This window comes from Cynoglossus semilaevis, chromosome 1 (assembly GCF_000523025.1).
Source record: "Cynoglossus semilaevis isolate Cse_v1.0 chromosome 1, Cse_v1.0, whole genome shotgun sequence".
Taxonomy (NCBI): Eukaryota; Metazoa; Chordata; class Actinopteri; order Pleuronectiformes; family Cynoglossidae; genus Cynoglossus; species Cynoglossus semilaevis.
In genome coordinates, this window is record NC_024307.1 from 8407855 (window position 1) to 8427781 (window position 19927).

A 19927-nucleotide genomic window follows, 5' to 3' on the forward strand; every position below is an offset into this window, starting at 1 on the left:
AAAGGAGCTCCCAAGCCGAAAAAGTGTATATAGTATATATTTAAATATAGAATATAGCAACATATTTATATATGTGCAGTGTATATACTGTATATACACATACATACATACAGAAAAAAGGGACAAGGCCGAAAGAAAAGTAAAAAAATACATACATACAATGTACTATATATATACATATATATACATACTGTACATATATACATATATACAGGTATATATACATATATATTCACATATACATACATATATATACACATATATACTTCAACCAATGCATTATTTAGCCACACAAATGCGACCCCACGTATTTCATCAATACATGAACATAATTCTTATATAAAGGAAAAATGTATACATAACTTGAGTCTCCAAAGTCAGTGTGTGTACCTTGCTATCCTCAATAAAGAAAGAAGTGTTATGGCAGTGTGATAATCAAATTGTCCATGTGACTCTGTTCTTTCCCAGCGTACCCTCACGTCTGGATGATTTTAATGTGCTGCTTTTTCACGTCTGGATGATTTTAATGTGCTGCAGTACAGTAGATGCTGCAGGTATGATCTGAGGATGCTTGATTGGAACATAGTGTACTGTACCCATGGGACACTGCAGGGAGCAGCCATAATGTGTAGAAGCCAGGACAGCAGGCATGTGTCCCTGGCTTCACATTTACTGTGATTGTATAGAAATGCATGGACCTGCTTGGCACAAACACACACTAAATTGGCATCGCCTCACTCGTGGAGACTCTGAACCCAAATACGCATCCATATTTACAAGAATGCACCGAGAGTGTTGTCCATGAGACCACACCGCCTCCACACCAAGATCCCTTTCATCTCCTCCAATTGACTACTGCTGTGTCCTGTGGCTTGATTTGACCAGAGGAGACAAGGTCTTACATCGTCTGTATTCATACCCTGCTCATTCACACTCACCCTCTCCACTCCTTCCCTCAGTACTCCCACATCGCCTCCCCTCCCCAACACAACCCTTATCATGTTTGCCTTTCATTAGCTTTCATCTCTCCAGCTTATTGAACTTTACAATTGGCATCAGAGTGTGGTGCTTTGATGGTGCGGCTGTTCCTCAACATTAATCCATATTTACTTCATTTGCATTTTTCCATGTCCAGGATTGACTTCAACCGTCTGGCATTCTCGGCACACACTAGGACATATAGCAGAAGCACATCACACAGATCTCATCATATGGGGGTCCAACAGGGTTAGAAGTGTGCAAGGAACACCTGAATTGCCTTCACATGCAGTAAGTGCAGTTTTCCTTTATGCACCGGCCCATGGGAGAGTGTGTTTATATCTGTCTCCCCCCTCTCCATGATATATACCAGATAAAAGCCAGGCGTGAGAGAAATGTATAGGCCAGTGGGCAGGTATTTTCAGAAAAGCCGTGTGTTGAATCTCTACATGTAATGATACACAGGAGCTTTGAAGTAGTACGGATATCCATGGACACACAAATATACTATCACACACTCACAAAGTCAAATTACAGGTGAAATGATCTCATCTTTTAAGTGGCAGAAATGGAGTCAAAGGTATTTTGTTAGTGTTGACTCACCACTCTGTACAGAATATTTTCGTTACCACTGAGTTAATTCAATAAGAAGAAATGTGTCTTTCTCTCATTAGCATCAGTCAGTCTAACACACAAAAATGCTTTTCCAGAACTTGTCCACAAGGAGTCTGAAATGAATAATCTAAGACAGACTGAAACATGTTTACTAAATAAGACCATTACTACAAAAAATATACAGAACAAATACACAGATACAACTTGTCTTAGCAGGTGTCTAAATACTCTCTTGTGCTGTTTTCTGTTTTTTGTTGAAGACTGTCAGACAATCAATTATCATGTAGCATTCAAGTAGCGATGTCAAACTCCTGGCCCAGGGGCCACTTACGTCCCGCAAACCCTGACATCTGGTCCATGGGTGAATGTAAATAAAAATTAAGTTTTTTACTGATATATTTCTTAATTAAAAAACCTACATTTCTATGTGGGGTTGAAAACTGATGTTTGCATTGATGAGCCCTAGATTTAAGCAACTGATATATGTTGGTTAAAAGTACCTTCACTGATTAATGAAATTGTATCCAATTTTTCAACATTCAGTTTACCAATAAACAAATCCTTTCCAAAAATATTTCAGCTTTAATCTCTTAGACCACACCAAGTCCATTTATAGATACGTCGCTTCTACATTCAATGCAATTTTTCACAAACCAGTAATATGGGTAACAGGTAAGAAGCAAACTTACTGTATAATGCACACTGTGGTTTTAGTTCTGTGTGTAGAACAACCTCAACCTCAAACCATAAATAATAATGTTAAAAAAAAGTCTACCAGAAGAACAAAAGTCAGTATGGTCACATTATTTCTTTTTAAATGTAAATTAGCTTAAGTGATAACCGGCCCTTTCCTTTTTTGAAGTTAAACCTTTTGTTGACCTAGTCCACTGTTTTTTAATCACAGCAAGCAAGCGTTTACACATTCAGTGAGGAGATGAGTTTTGAATAATTCAGTCCAACAGCATCACCGGTGCTTTGGTCTGTGCGTGCCTGCTGTTCAGTTTTACAGTCGGCCAATCGTCGATAAACAATGATGCAGAGAGACAAAGCAAGGAAGACACAGATGCAGACACAGCCAGACGGAGGCAAGGGTTGGGTGAAAAGGTGAGGACAGGGGGGTTAGTTAATATTAATTACAGTGTGAATCAGGGTCAGATATAAGCGGGGGCTTAAGACAAAAGCCCTGGAAACACCTTAATTTGTCCTTGAAAATTCTCATACTGAGATCTTTTAATTAATTGTTCAGGTTAACTTTTTCAAAACTTGAATTCAAACAGGTTTCTTGGGAAACATCATGAATGCCCCCCCCCCCCTCCAAAAAAAGTAAGATCTATTTAGCTTTTAAACGCATAGATGTTAAAACGTAGCCCAAATCACACCAAATGTACAGTACGACAGGACAGTTGCATTGTGGGTAAAGAGCATTTAATAATTCTAATTTGCAGCTGTTTTAAACCTCGTGTTTGTCTAATCAGTTATAAACACACTGACACTAATGACAAATAATGACAAGATATTGCCAAATTATTTATAAGTTCTGGGTGTCTTTCTCTGTACAGCAGTGTCACAGAATTAGGTCGGAATGTCTTGTTGGCCACATGCTTTAAAGAGGAGCGTTTTACTACCATCTATAATAAAGATCTCACTTTATTATTTAAGTGTATTATGTACAATTAGGCATAAACCAGTTTACATGTTGTGTTTTTAATGAGAAAATATTGACTATTTTAAATTATTAATCAGAAAAACCTCACATATTAATGTAATTTATTCCCACATCTACATCCTTTTTCAGAGATGCAGGGAACTGGCTGGCGCCAAAGCCAGGAGTCACCAGACGAGGGGACAGTAAACGATGGGCGTGAGAGAAATGTATAAATGTATTTGTAACATTTATTAGCCCATTTTATAACATTAAAAAGCATATAGCATATGATTTGTTTATGGTGGGTTAAATGCATGAGTCCATAATTTCAAAAATGAATTATAATACATACAAAACATTGTATATATAATAATAACATACAGTTTATATACAGTATTTTATATTAAAATACTACAATTTAGAATTGTTTTATCTATTTTATCAATTTTGTTTTATCTATCCATCCATCTATCTATCTACTCATCCATGACATGCCTGTAAATGTACGATATAAGTTAGCAGGTAGCAGCTAGCAGGTACATATGCAATAAATGACAATACATATGTAAAATATTAATTAATGATGCTTTGACTAATGATCGCTTATTGAGTCTTCTTCAGAGAAGCACAAATTTAAACAACTCAGTGACCAATAACAAACAGTATTTGGACATCCTTGTATTCCAGCTATGGTTTTACACAAGCAACTCAGGTTGGCAAAATCAGTGATTTAATCCAACACTGTGCCAGATGTTTAGGCTCAGCCCGTCTAACATTTTGCAACAGCTGAACATTGAAAAAAAGTCTCCCTGTTTAAACTATGAGAGTGCAAGAGGAGGAGGAAGGATATAACAGCTCTAGTGCCTCTCGTTATACCTAAAATTATGCAAAAGCAGTAGCATGAAAGATCAAAGACAAAGGCCATAGGGCATTCACATGAAGACTGAGAATGGAAGCCCTCAGCCGTACACTGTTTAATTATTGAAACAAGAAACATCTTTAGATATTTTAAAGTGCCTCTGATAATGTAGTTTGAAAAGAATCACCCCCACGAAGACAAAAACTGTGAAGAAGACACGAAAAACACCTTTTAATTTGCTGAGTAGTTTGTTCAAAACATGAGTTTGTTGGCTTTTATAGTGCAAAGAAGTTATGGGTTTTGCCCCAAAGTAATTTAGAACTTTGTAAAAATGAGGCCACATAATTTTAGTCTAGTATTAAAAAGTTGCTCTACATGGTTCGTTATAAAAGAAATGCCTCCACTGGGTGTCACAGCCATTAGGTTTACTGTTGCAATATCTGTGCTCAAAACATTTAGGTCTTAAAAAATATGTTAGATATCAGTGTTAAAAAATAATTACTTTAATTCTTCTTATGGAATTGTCTGGAGTCACAGATGACTGCAACCTTTGTAACCAGCAGAAAAAAAACATTAACTCAAACAGTAATGGACCGTAGAGCATTATGAAGTATTTGGGTCAAAGTGACCTTCACAGTTTTGCCACCAAAAAAAATTACATTAATTACTTTTAAAGACCTTGTAGAGAAACAAAAAGGAAATAACATTTATCATAGTCCTATCACAACACAACCTTTTGTTGCTCTCGAATCCATAACAATTTGACCACTGACAAGTAGGAGACACATAGAGACACCTGATGGCCCAATTCCTTGGTGTCATTAGTCTGCTTTCTTAACAATCCCAAATCTACAGCACAGATGCATATGCTCCAAGACATATCCGTGTGATGACATCATAGACATGGCATTTAGGAAGAAGCGGTTGAAATGGCTGCATTTCATTTCATTTCCCTAAGGCCTAGGGATGGGAATCGAGAATCTGTTTTTCCAGAGAATCATTATGTTATTTCAGACAGCCTTAATTTTTTAATCGAAAGCCAAATGTTAGTGTGTAATTCACATTAAAAAGTTACCTAGAAAGAAAACTGTATAAGAGAATGGATATGAAATCCTATTGATATCTGATTGATTGATATGATCTTTTTGGAGCATGAGGAGAGAGAACAAAATTCTTGGGTCTTGTAGCATATTAGTCTTTATCAGTAATGTTATGTTCATACTTAAATGTTATGCTTATTTTAAGTGTGTGAAAAGCACCACTGAAATCAAAGCATAAGACAGCAAATGTACCGTCAGCACTAGAAGCCTCTTAAATTTCCTTGTAAATCCCAAAGGAAACATTTTAAGGTCAGTGCACTGAATGTACAAAAGCATCCTTCGAGCACCATGATAGTCTCTCAGCAGTAGCCTATCACTTCTTGGTCCTTGCTCTTGAAAGCTGATAAGAATTTTCATGCATTTTGGCCATTAGGGGGTGGGGGGCTGTTGGAGGGGCCAAGCTTTTCTGTAAGTGAACACAGTGGGAGGAAAAGGGGGCTAAGGGCTACATTAATCCATGTCAGCCCAGGCCAAATTATTTATCACCTTGTGCAAACAAACGTTGTCCTGGACAGCCTGTTGTGGGGGGGTGGAGGGTGGTGCGTGAGGTCCGTGAGGGCTGCCAGCGATGATGCAGCCTGACCTCCATCACTCTTCCTCTTATCTCTCCTCCTCGGCCCTCTCCTCATTACTCCTCAGACACAGGCAGCGGACCCCGGTGACTATACAAAGAGCTGTACATCAAGGTAGGGGAATAAGAGAGTTGTTGGAGGGGGTCGCCTGTCTTTATTTCAGAGTTCTGGTACATTTTCTCACAACTGTTTATTTTTCCCATCTGTGCTAAAATGCCCAAACCTAGTGTGAATGATCTCAGTGGAATCTCCAAGTAAATGGCTGAGTATGCACTTGTCTCCTGTGTATGCATGCTTTGTGTTAGTGTGTTTATGAGTAGCATGCAGAGAAGAGGGAGGAGGTTGGACTGGAAGGCTAGCTGGCTGGGTAGGGTGGGGGGCTTGAATTGCATCTGGACTCTGGGAAGCAGTCTGATCAGCCTCTCTCACCCAAAGCACAGGCCAGGCAGCCTCACATTTTCAATCAATAACCAGTCCCTGTGGCTGCCCCGAGCAAGCTGTTTGAAAAGTCAGAGTAGCATGAAATGGCCATTATTAAATTACTGGGACGGACACATTTAGAAGGCCATTGCATTAAGAGAGCAAGCACTCCCAATTAGTGGATCAGCACATTAATAGCCCTGGATGAGAACACCATCTGATCAGAGATTAGACACACACACACACAGAATCTATTGACCTACTTTACTAGGGCACTGATAGCCACATATAACATTGCTAAAGTGTAATACTAACTCACACCCTTTAAGCAGAATGGATGACGAGAAAATCTTCTCTGTCTTAAGTCTAAAAATGAATCAAGGCTAATCAGATTTCCATTATTTTACAGCAACTGTTATATAAAAACTGCTGATTTAAACACCCTTTGTTTTCAAGTAGTAAAGTTGTTTTTCATACACAAAGAGGGTTTGTTGTGAGATCAACATTTTCCCATTGTCTCAAAACACTCAACTCAAGAGTGTTGGTTTTTTTTTTCCCCCAAAAGAAAATAAGAGCTGCCTCATTTTCCTGGGCGCAGTGCAAAGCCTGTGGCATCTGTTTAAAATGAGATTGAAAAGGACCACTGCTGTTATGAAAAGCTCATTTTAGTGTGACTCATTGACTAAAGAGAGTCACTCCGAGCTCTGTGACCTGCTTTTATATAATAATATTTTCAGCACAGAGCCAATCTCATATGATAAAAAGAAAATGCACGCACAATTTCAACTCCATTACTAGAGCCACTTATTTCTAGAAGTGGAACAGGATCCTGGATTTTTTTTTTTTCCATGATCTACTTATACCAATACACCACCCAGTGGATTCAGTGATCCCCTTCACCAGTGTGCATTTCACACAAGAGCTCTTTGGTTTGGCAAATCAGTCTTCGGGGCCTTGCGTATATTTTTAGTGCATTTGTGAGCAATGTTTTTAATATAAATTATTCACCCCAAGAGAAGGGAAAAACTACCCTGTTTGATGCTAGGTCTTACTTTCAAAGAGCACCTTGTTTGCTCCTAATTTTACAGCCGGTCAGGCAGAAGTACAGCAGCTAACCCGCGGGTCAGGCTGACAGCTGGGAATTGCAGTTCCCTCCTGGAGTTCTGCTGTAGTTGCAGTGCCTGTGAGCACACGTACACCCGTACACACACACACACACACACACAGTGTATGTGGTCAGAGGTTATGGTGTTCCTGAACTACTGCAAAGCCAGGATCATTAATTCACTCTCCTATCAGCGTTGTATCCAACACCGTCACACACAACCATCAACCACACAACCTCCTTTCACCTCTACACCATGTTGGTTTGCTTTTCTTTGCTCACCCTAAGGCGGGGATGTTTCAACAGTCATGATAACTGTGTGCTCGTATTGATTATGCGGCTCCTACGTTCACCCACACAGACACAAGCGCAGCTTTCACTTTCAGTTGTTAACCCTTGACCTTCTGGGAGAAACACTAAAGAGTTACAGCACAGCGGGACAGCAGGGCGAAACACCAAAGTTCCTTATGCAGTCAGACCTAAATTGGCTCTATACATTTTTGAACATGATGTACAGTATTGAGTCATTGAGCTGGTGGAAGTGAACATAATGTTTTGGCAGAGAACACATTCCAAAAAAGCTTTTTAAGCTGCATTATTTATTTGTCAATAAGTCATTTTCCAGTGTATCTAAACCCAGGCAGAGGATACATTTAAAAAAATATATATAACAGCGCTGTGTAGCAGCACACGTCAAAGGAGAACTGGATTGTCTTGAAAAAAATGAATCTTCCTTGTCTGAAAAAGAAAAACTTAAAAAAGGTCTGAACGCTTGAATTTCTACTTTGCTAAATGATAATGTCAGACAGAAATGTATCTACAAAATGATGAAATACTGAGTCTGTCTTGATGGTAATCTCACCTTCATCTCTCCTCCCTCCTGTGACTCTGATAAGGTATCGATGGGTCGAGATTATTTTCAGTCATATTTTGCTAGTGTGTCTTATTGCTGGCTTTTAGCAAAAGAGTCGGATGTTGTTTGGGAAAAGAAAAAAATAGAATCCCAGTCTCTTGTTAGCTGCCCTGAGCTCACCCCATCCCAGTTTCTCCATCTTACTGAAAAAAACAGATAGCTGCAGCTATATTTTGACGATATTATCGGAATAGTGAATAAAGAGAACCCCAATTGGTGAAAATGACATGAAAACATGATTTTATTTCACAGTAAGACTGAAATGTAGAGGATGAAACTGCAACACCTCACAGGGCATCCAGTTGTTAGTGGGTCAGATATTCTTATCCCAGTGTTTCCACTCTTAGAAATCGAGTTGGCAAACATCACCTACAGGCCACAGAGACTCTGCTGGTCCCTCTGATAACAGCACCGTTCTCTCCTCCATTTCCCCCTCAACATCCTTCCCTGCTCGTCAACAGCACACTTGCGGGGAAAAAAAACAACAGATTAGATCCCTGCAAAAAAAAAAAAAAAGAAAAAAAAGCGGCCCACGCCTCTCCCACACCTAACCGGCCGACACGTACTATCTACAAAATGATGAAATACTGAGTCTGTCTTGATGGTAATCTCACCTTCATCTCTCCTCCCTCCTGTGACTCTGATAAGGTATCGATGGGTCGAGATTATTTTCAGTCATATTTTGCTAGTGTGTCTTATTGCTGGCTTTTAGCAAAAGAGTCGGATGTTGTTTGGGAAAAGAAAAAAATAGAATCCCAGTCTCTTGTTAGCTGCCCTGAGCTCACCCCATCCCAGTTTCTCCATCTTACTGAAAAAAACAGATAGCTGCAGCTATATTTTGACGATATTATCGGAATAGTGAATAAAGAGAACCCCAATTGGTGAAAATGACATGAAAACATGATTTTATTTCACAGTAAGACTGAAATGTAGAGGATGAAACTGCAACACCTCACAGGGCATCCAGTTGTTAGTGGGTCAGATATTCTTATCCCAGTGTTTCCACTCTTAGAAATCGAGTTGGCAAACATCACCTACAGGCCACAGAGACTCTGCTGGTCCCTCTGATAACAGCACCGTTCTCTCCTCCATTTCCCCCTCAACATCCTTCCCTGCTCGTCAACAGCACACTTGCGGGGAAAAAAAACAACAGATTAGATCCCTGAAAAAAAAAAAAAAAAGAAAAAAAAGCTGCCTGCTGCTGGCCCACATGGATGTGGCCCAGATCTAGCGGTGGAGGGAGGGAGCTGCGGATGCCTGCTGCCGGGCGGAGGGCCAAGGTTTGATCCCCAGTCGACTGGCGTCCTTCCAGCCCAGAGGAACGAGTGTACAACTACGGCAGAGGAAAGTGTGGGGCTTGCACTCCCTACCATCACCACTACACCCCCCCGGAGGATGATAGATGCTCTGTCCGATCCCTACAGCAGGGAGAAAGCATTAGACATCTGTATAATTGACTGAGGATGAAGAAGAAGAGGGAGAAAGGTTGGAAGGGAGAGATTGAGAGAAGCAGAGAGACAGACTGTTTGGGTGTATGTTTGTACTGGAGTGGGACTTGGGTCATAAAGGGTGTTGATCCGCCTGCGTGTGAGAGAAAAAACTGGAATGGGAAAAAGTACAGTGACAGAAAGTCAGAGAGAAACGGTAAAAGAAAGAGGAGGAAAGTGGCAAAATGGAGAGAGAAGAAGAAGGGAAGGACAGCAGAGAGAGAGCGAGTGATAGAGGCAGGGAGCTGGCACAGATGAGTCTGGCTGTCTCTCAACAGGACATCCTTTCACACACATTACACATGTCCTCTCCAATCCTCTCAGTAACAGCAGTCTGTGGAAAACAGGCCTGTAGTCTTCTGACTGATGAAACTGCCTGTATATCTTGGTGGTGTCAGTGTGATAAAATGTGGTCCAAACTCTCAATAACAGAATTATATTGAGTTTAACATTACAGTAGGGCTTACCCTCACAAAAGGCCAAAGGCTGGCATTTAATCGACAGGCCTAATCTCATTGGAAGCAAAAGACCAGAGTTCCAGAACAGTTACTAGAAGAAAAAAAATCCATCCTTTTGTCTGTAATATGAGCACATCCAAAGAGATGGGAAAATAGGCCAACAGGCAGCTGAAAAACAAAACCAAATCTGTTCAAGCAAATCACTGTACTAAACATCAACAAGAGAAACTTGATAAATCCCCACAGCTCTGAAAGTTACACCAAATCGCTCCTAGTCGAGAAAGAAAAAAACATACGCTAAGTGCTGGCTAACATCCACACATTAAAACCACCCAACAAAAGCTAAGAGTGAAAAATGAGAGCACAACTTTCTAGGGAAAATAACACAATTATAAGAGTATACAGAGTTGTTCATTATTAATGGCGTTGCTTTTCAACTGCCACACTAAAAAAGACCTCTCAATAATTTATCACTATTGAGACGCATGTCAAGCCCGTGCGCTTGGACACCTCATGAATATCAAATAAATATGCAAAACAAAAAGGGGTGTACATCATTAAGTACAAGTTAACACTGCCTCACTCAGGGTTGGAACAAAGTGGGCATCTCATATAGTTCTCTGTACAATGACATCAATCATTCTGCCCAATACAAATTTTTGATCTAACACTTCTTGATCCTATTGCATTGGATCCCAACCCATTTTGGTCTGGACAGCCCCCTCTGGCTTTTTCGTTCTAGCATAAATACCCTTCATTGACGAGTCTTCAAAAAGTGGTCAAACTTAAAATCAAACATAAAATCAACTGATAGTCACATAGGAAGTCAGAACAGAATGCCCTTTAGGGCCCATTTCGGCCAAAACATTTGGTGAATCCTTAGTATAAACAAATTACTCTATTTAATTTCACAAATTAATTATAGCAGTTTACACATTCATTTTGACAGCCATTTCTTAAATATAAACAAACTATTTTAAGCCAAGAAATGTACAAAAATGTACCAAATATGTACAATCTCATTAGATCACCAAAGAGCCAGAATGTCACCTCCTGGAAGCTCCAGTACATAACAAAAAGATACATTAATAAAGCAGGTCTTTAAACAAAAATAGAAAGATGAAAAATATAAATTATATTCTGTTTGTCTTTACTATTAGATGAAAAAGTTTACATACAGTATAAAAGCTGATGTTGTACTTAAAATAGAAAAAAATCTTCATTTATTCCTATATATGTCCAGTTCAAAATAAAATAAAAATAACCAATTCCTATTCCTTTGTTACTGTAACTTACTTTGTAACTCATATTGAGTTCATCACAAAGAACAAAATAATTATATTAAATCCACTTTTAAAAAAATTTTATCCTAAGATATATAAAAATATTCCTTGTACCCTGCAATGCCCTTGTGTACCATTAATGTGATATAGTGTTATAGTGTACCACTTGTCTGATAGGCATCACTATAGGAGGAATGGCGTAGAGTAACATGGCTGCTAGATTATTTTTTAATGACGACCCTTGATCAGTTATTAAAAAGACGTTTCTCATTAGTTAATTGAATAACCTACAAAACGGAGCCCCGCACTCCTCCTGATTTTAGATTTATTCAAAGCATTAGGAGATGATGAACTCCAGATGAGAGGGCTGCATGATAGTCTTCTTTTATCACAGCTAACAGCCTGGTGAGACATATAAGAAGCCATGGGAATTAGACTCTGAGGCTCCCAGTAATGACAGCTGCAGTCATTAACAGTGTGTGAATATGAGCTATATAATATATGGGGTATTATATGTAATTTACCAGTACTAAAATTTAACAGGTCTTACAAAAGTCACAGCTATGTGACAGCTCTTATATATTTTTCTGGTGATACATGCTTAAATTACTTACAGTACATGTATTTGGGACAACTCTGAGGTTTAAAACTCACAGTTTCAATTTTATCTGGAGAATATGTCGAGCATTATGTTCAAACAAATAATATTTCACTTTTTAGTCATTTGTGACAACTGTACTTTTCTTAAAACATGTACACACGTAAGCATAACCGGATAGTAAAATCCATTTCTTTAAACCAAGCTAAAACGACCAGATAAAGTTGTCTCTAATGGTTCACTAGCTTGACAACATCCAACGAGCTATTCAGAAGCAACGCAGCAGTAGCCGAGGCTTATTATCACCTATTTTAGCACACCTAAACATAATTCTGTTTAAATAAAAACAAAAACAATAAAAACAAACAAACAAACGATGCATATGTCAACTAGGACGAGAACTATTATTTTATAATAGTGTTATTAAGCAAATTTGCTCTGAAACAGGCATAAGAAGCAGAATGCCAAAAGCTAACTGCCACTTCTGAGTGTTCCTGGACTGATAACAAGCAGCAAATAATAAGAATTGATAGTTCTGTCTAAAATTAGGTTTAATCATCTGTATATAAATCACACCATAGTCACAAATAATAATAATAATAAAAACAACAATCTATTTATTCGTAAGAAAGAAAGGTAGCAGGCACAAACTATACAAGGAAAGGATAGTGTTATTAGCTGGGACTGGTACCAACAGGCAAAAATCACCAATCAACCCACTGCTATAATATGAGACAGTAATAGTGGTGTAATCAAAGTTTTATTTTGCTTTGACTTACCATACTGAATAATTTGTTGTACCATAATTTATTTTGTTTTAAAATGTGCCCAGTGGCTCTGGCTTGTCATCTATTTGTTCACTTTGTAATGACTAACTGTTTGGCTGGGATACCACAGCAATATTGCTTCCAAAACAAAAGTTAGAATACTGTTGACGAACAGGTTTTATGTAGCTTTCAGTCGTCTGCCACAGTGATGTGGACTGAATTGCTATTCTGTTGTTTCTTAATGGCCATGCATATGGCTGTCTGTCCCAGAAGACTGTTACTAGTCATTTGGTCTGCTGCTTAATTTGGTTGTTATGCTGAATTTGTCCATAACTTCCACTACAACAGTCTCAAAGCTGGGTTTGTTTCCATTCTCTGCCTCACATTCAGTCACACAAACACATACTTTTTATACAACAGGCTCCGTGAAGACAGCGACAGTAGGTCGTAGACACAGATGCTGCCGTGACTTTAATCCTCTATATTTTGGAAACGGAGATGTAAAATGTCGTGTAGTGTAAACAAATTGATTTTCATTTCCTCTTCATTTGCTTAAAAAGGAATCCATCCAAGGTTTGAACGCCAAGATTGAGAAGGTGACATTTGAGGAATCGTGTCAAAGTACATCCTGTGTAGTGAATGCATATCCATATTTATCATCTGAGGATGGAATTCCTGTTTGTAGATGCGTAACACATCCTGCCAGTGGGGTCAGAGTTGAGGGTTACTGTGAGTGCAGGTGTGTGTGTGTTGTATGCACCTATTTGTGCAATGTTTATAAGAGAATTAAAAGTGAGATGTTATATGGTCAGTCTTAGAGCAGCCAGCATCTGGCAGGTGTTAATGTCAAACAAAAGGAAATGGAGACATTTTGAATATTTACAGTATTTAAATGTTGGTGAGTATAAAAAAAAGACGTCTCTTTTTCATGAATACAGTTTAGACCCAGGCTAGATCTAAGCATTGACGTAATAAGTGAATGGACAGTGGAATTATTGGTCATACAGTGCCAGTCTTTCTGCCCATGAGCAAAAAAGCATTAATAAATTAAATCAGCAAAATATTCGCAAATTAATTTACGAATAACACATTGATTTTTGCTGTTATACGTTCTTTAAAATGAGTTTAAGGACAAGATTACATATTTTTTACAATTTTTTGACTTTTTAAAAATGGCTGCATCCTCCATTCAAAATCTGACCCTCACAGCTTTGTCGATACAAAGCAGTCTTCTAGTTTTGAAAGTTCAGTTCTCAAAAAGAGGCAAACAAGGCCACACACAAACAGAGAACCAATCACTCGCACACACCAACCGAACCTCTTTCCCACAGCAGATGTACCATTTCATCAGCTGAAGACCAAGGCCAAGCTTTGAGCTTTTAGTGCTACAACGAATCCATTTAATTTGCAGCAACATGAAGGGAAATGAGGCCAGATCTGCCAAGCTCCACTCAATCCAACATCCCACTTGTAACGAGCGGCAGCTAATCAGCCTCATCAATTTACTTAAAGATGTGAACAGCATCACACGTACATCAAAAATGTCTCCATGGTGCCATTCACTATATTGCAGCATTTGCGTGTCTGTGCTGCATCTATGGTGAGTACGCATGTGCCTGCTGCATATGTTTATTTGTGTGACTGAAGAGTGCGTTAAAGAACTGTGGCCAATGATGAAATTAACTTAACTTAGATGGATAATGCAGAGCAATCTCATCTCTGTGCACAAGGAGGAAGCTACATCTTCTTTATTCTGGACGCTAATTTATCACCTCAAAATTACTAAGTATATGCCCCGACTGATAATATTTCAACATGTAAAAGCATTTTCCTGGAACTGAAGCAGAACAAATGCATCTGAACGCAAATTGTTTTTCGTAGCAAATGAGTATATATTTGCCATTAGACAAAAAAATTAGCTTTTGTGCTTAATAATGTGCCGAACAATGGCAACTTACAAATTGTATTTATCTGCAGCTGTCAGGAAAAGACATCAAGAAAAAGCGGCTGTGTTAGATTTTTTATTTTTTTTTATTTTGTTTTTTATCCACACAGCCCATTTGCTATTCTTGACATGAAATAGAGTTGGTCTCTGTGGGATTAGGGGCCATTTTTGCTGATTCCACTCTGGTGGTTAGGGAGTGAAAGGTGGGCTGCAAAGGTGGGCTGCTGTTAAAAGTACGTAGAGCCGAAGGTAGAGGGCACGTCAAGCCATCACTCACTGCTGCCTGATACTGAGTAGGAATCTAAACTAATGTGTCATTAACATCTGTAACCAGCACGCTGTTGAATGGCTAATGATTTGAACACATGAGAAGTCTGACAAAGGCAAACAACCTTTGCAAACACGCAGGGATCCTAAAGTAACAGGAGCAGCTTTAAATATCCTGTAGGGCTACACGTTTATGAAGACAATACATTTCTAGATTATTTTGTTTAACTCAACTGTAGTATTTTATTGTATCTTATTTCTAAACCTTGCCTTTAAAAACCTAAAAAATATTATACTGAATATTGTTAAAAATATATAATACTTAATATTGTAAAAATATATCCATATATCCTGTAATATATAATAATTTACAAAAAGGTCCCATCAACTCATTAACAGGTCTGGACAATGGTGAAAAGACACAAACATATATATGCCAAACATATATATACCACAGTAATGACTGACTCCATGGGAACATGTGCTACACACACTTTTTCTTTGACAATACATTCAAAACAGGGCAAAGTAATAGTAAAAGTAATAGCATAGGAAACACCTTTTTTCAGGAAGAGAACAAAATCAGAAATGTGATGTTCAAAACCTTCATGTTGCATGAAATTCCTCTCAGTGTGGCGCTTCAGTACTACACCAACCTGTTGTACCGTTCCGATATGTTTTAACACTAGGGCTGTCAATCGATTACAATTTTGAACCAGATTAATCACAGGGTAGCTTTGGATTTATCATGATTAATCAAAGTAAACTGTCATTCCCAAATATGAAAGAAACCCTTTCCCTGTATGTGGCTCAAACGATATGACGATAACAGCAGACAGGGGTTGATGTTTTACACCTTTTTTTTTTATTTGGAATTAACCCACATAATGGATAAATTAAAAAAATAATAACATAATAACACAAACAATAGGTTTGGTGGATTACATTTACTTCTGAGCGATAAAATGTGGAATTATTATATATATAGTGTGCGTCTTTCTGCCCTTGCGTTAAAAATTTGAATCAGATTAATCTTCACATATTAATTAACCAAATAAAAAAATAAATTGTTGTGTAAATTTAACATCCACAGAACAAAAGTAAAGTACAAGAATGGCAGACCTGTTTCATTGTATCATCTGTGGGTTCAATCTTAAAGCAATACTTAGTCTTTATTTAAAATCTATATGTGTTTTTTTCTTAATCATTTAGTGGGCAGATGGCCGGAATTAGAAGTAAGCAGAAATGTCTCCAAGCATAAGGAAATGGATCATTATGCGAATGAAGTACAGAAAAAGACAAAAATGTCTGGAGTTGAAGTATTTTGTCGTCTGTGCTGTTCCTTCAGTTTAGAGGTGAAATCCTTGAGTAGTGTGAAGCTGGAGCATCTGCTGTGCTCCTGCTTTCAAGCATGTAATCCCCTTAACTTAGACGTGCCTGTAGGTGACAACGTTTGGCTAGAATTTGCAATAATTACTAAATTTAATTAAATGCACCTTTAGACTTTCACCTCCAAATTCCTTCAGTCCTGAAGCACATTGGAAAGCACTCAAAGTGTGATAGTTGTTTGAGAGATAACGCACATTATAGGTTGGTGAAATACAATGAACAAAGAGCCAAAAAAAAGTTACAAACATAAACAAAAACATTCAGTTTAGCTAATGTCTACTCTCTGGTTTGATATGATAGAAAAGAAAATGTTACTATTGTCAGCCAACAGAAGTGTTCTATTTTTTCCAACTGTCTCCCCCCTTCCCTCCCCCTCCTCATTCTCTTTCACTGCACCTGCTACGGCAAAAAGTAATGCATTATTCGGACTCACAGACACTGAGCAGATTAGACATACTGCAGCAGCTCGAAGAGACTGATAAAAAAGTGATAAATTGATTCACAGACATGGCTGAATGAGTGAAGTGACACCATATTACTCCAGAGCTTTGTGTGTGTGTGTGTGTGTGTGTGTGCTGTTATGTTTAATTCCATCTTCAACACAGCAGCATGGAATTCTTTTCCAGCACTGGGCAGTACCTCCAGAGACAGGCTCCCCGTGGAAGTCCAACAAAACATGGTCAGCAGAGCAAGTGTGTGTGTGTGCCAGACAGAGTTCACACATGAGTATGAGTGTGTGTGTGTGTGCTGAACCAGCACACTCATGCACATGGCTCTGCTCCACATCTTGCTGTTCACCATTGCACTGCAGTTTCATCATCCATGGCACAGGTTTGATAGGCAGTTCCCCTTATTAGAAAACCTGGAGGGGGCGAGCCTGTGTTCATCTGAAACCCTCTTTATCAAATTGTGATGAAGTGCCTAAAGTGAACACAAGGTTAACTAAATTGCATATCCTTTCTCCCGAACTCCTTACAAGCCACCATGCATTTCAATGCGCAGACTTTTTAGATGGAGAGGTTTGCAGTAAGTACATATAAAATGGAAGAGAGGGTTTCTCTTCCTTAAATAACTGCGAGACGTATCTCACTTGTTAGAATGGCAGCTTGGTTCTAGCCGGGGGCTGAGATGAGGTGCCTGAGGTATTTTTGGGTCCCCAGCATCACACCAAAGCTGCTGTGTACTCTCTCCAACACACCTCGACAGTGACTTTGTGTGACAGCAGATATAATGTGATTTCTCCTGTCCCCGGGGTCTAAGGCTGATGATGGAGACTTCTATGCTGTTTTTCTCGCCGGCGACAGCCATGACAGAAATAAAAAAAAATACCTGAGCATGATGATCAGTGGCATTTTTCACACAGCTTGGAGATCCCTCCCCTTATGTTCAGCATACACTAAAATGTCATTGCAGGATTCATGCCGTCGATTGGATACAGTAGCATCAACTTACTGACACAATGTCAAGTGATTTTAGCATATTTTTTTACAGCACAAATAAATTTGGCAGAGCCTTCAGATTATTTTTGTTTGTTTTACAACATGTTGTCATGAGTTTACAGCGGCTGAACGGCGGCAGAACACACAACATCACTCCTGCTGTAAGTTTGTCTCTGCACGCTGTGCCAGCCTCTGTTGTCTCTACAGGTTACAGGCGAACTCGAGAGCTACCACTGGTGTCACGTTTATTCTGCCTGTGTGTTGAAAATGTTTCCGTGTGAAGTTTGAGCACGAATCAAAGGAGCTGCTATAGTAGTAATGCAACTCCGTTGATTGCTTGTGGCTGTAGAAGACTAAATGATGATCGCAGTTGTCATAGTATTGACAAACAAATGTTTCAATTGGACGAAGAGAGACCCTCCTACTGTTTAAGTCGATACATTACAAAGTCAACTCTCATAGTACATGACTATCTAATGCAAGTGATTTATAATACAATTATTTAGTCTTTCAATGGACTGATGAAACAACGAGTTAGCAGTAATTTGAAAATACTATCTGAAGTCCCTTAAGGTTGTTCAACTACATCAGGAGAAGCACTGCTAGTTGTCTAAAAACAACCAGGTTACTTAAATCTGTGCAGTGGCAACCTCGTGGTTAAGGAAGGTTGCCGGTTTGAATACACCAATCCCATGAGGTGCACTGAGCATGTCACCATCCCCACACTGCTCCTTCAAGCTGCCCCTGCTGACTGTGATGATGGGTTAAATACTGAGGACATATTTTGTTGTGTTGTGTGTGTTGTTGTGCTGACAAATAATGACAAATAAATCACTTTCACTTTAAATCATGTTAGCCCCATGGCATCGCTAAAGGGCCATAAAACCTTTACATACAAAATTAGCATCAAACCACAGATGGCTGATGATGGCCGTTCGATAAGCAACCGTAAAATGACAACTCAATCAGTAAGTGTATACATTTTGGTGTCTTCCAGTTTAAGATCACAATGGTAATCATATAGCATTTGTGTATTTTTTTTGTTATCTGTGTAGGTATTTGGTTTTTGATTTTTTTTTTTTTTTTATCTTTTCTCCTCAGTATGTCATAACTACAAATAGTCATTTTCCATTGCCAGTTATCTTCACTGTTTGTTTCCATCCTTTGCCCATACTCACAGCACAAGCATTAATAGCAACAGAAATAAATAAACTGGATGTTTTTCACCCTAATAACCCCCTTGGTATTGTACAAACGCAGCTACAGGCTCCAGTCTCCACACTGCCCGGTTTTATGAAACACTGAATCTCTGCTTCCTTTCCTCCCTTCCTTCCGGCGTTTTATTCCATCTAAATAATGCAGCCACAAGGAGTCATTGGGGGGATCCATTATAGACAGGCTGATATAGAATGCTGGGATGCATGATCAGACACTCTTATCACTTTCACAGAGCATGTTATGGCGCAGCAGGGAGAACTTTGTATTGTCATGTCTCTTCTAAGTACTTAGCCATTTGGTTGATGCCATAGCAATGTGCAATCTGAACAGTTGAGGATAAATTATGAAATTTCCCCAACTACATTAGATCCATGTGATGTATGAAGAGGTTGTGGATATATGCTCATAGAGAACAGTCAAAGGATGTTTCAGGGCCTGGGTAATATTAACTTTGTGCTGAAAAAAAGAATCCATCGAGCAGCCACAGAGTGAATATAAAAACACCTCCAAATCCATTCAGAGCAGCTACTGAAGCAGTGGGGGCATTTGTGAGAAATGTCACTATAGGATTGGAGGCACTGAAGGAGCACACGTCACCCACTGATTTATTTTGATGTCTATTCATTTTATTTTCAGCAGCTACTATGAGAGGATGCCGTTAATTACATATAGTCTATAGAAGAGCAAATGAGCTTGACAGTGTTCCATCATGTTGTCATAGGAGACTGAGAGAGAAGGAAACAGAGTGTGTGTTTGCGTGGGCTGGCACACTTACACACACACACACACACACACACAGGTGACTAGTGTAACGCTCTTTCTCCTTTCCACTAATCTGCCCTTCAGTAATGAAGTCTGAGGCTTAAGTG

The 19927-nt window shown here is 38.9% G+C and overlaps 1 protein-coding gene across 5 annotated transcripts in view; it reads right to left on the minus strand.

Annotated features, from left to right (window-relative positions):
* The window catches only part of sox11a (SRY-box transcription factor 11a), a 436554-nt gene that overhangs the window by 41683 nt on the left and 374944 nt on the right, over positions 1-19927 (minus strand). For 2 of the 5 annotated variants that reach the window (XR_003051996.1, XR_003052000.1), the window contains exon 7: positions 8793-9337. The exons of 1 other annotated variant lie outside the window; for it this stretch is intronic. The gene's annotated coding sequence lies outside the window, so the exon portion shown is untranslated. Of the gene's footprint in view, positions 1-8791; positions 9626-19927 lie in introns of those variants that run through there. 2 more of the 5 variants (XR_003051997.1, XR_003051998.1) reach the window with 2 other exon arrangements.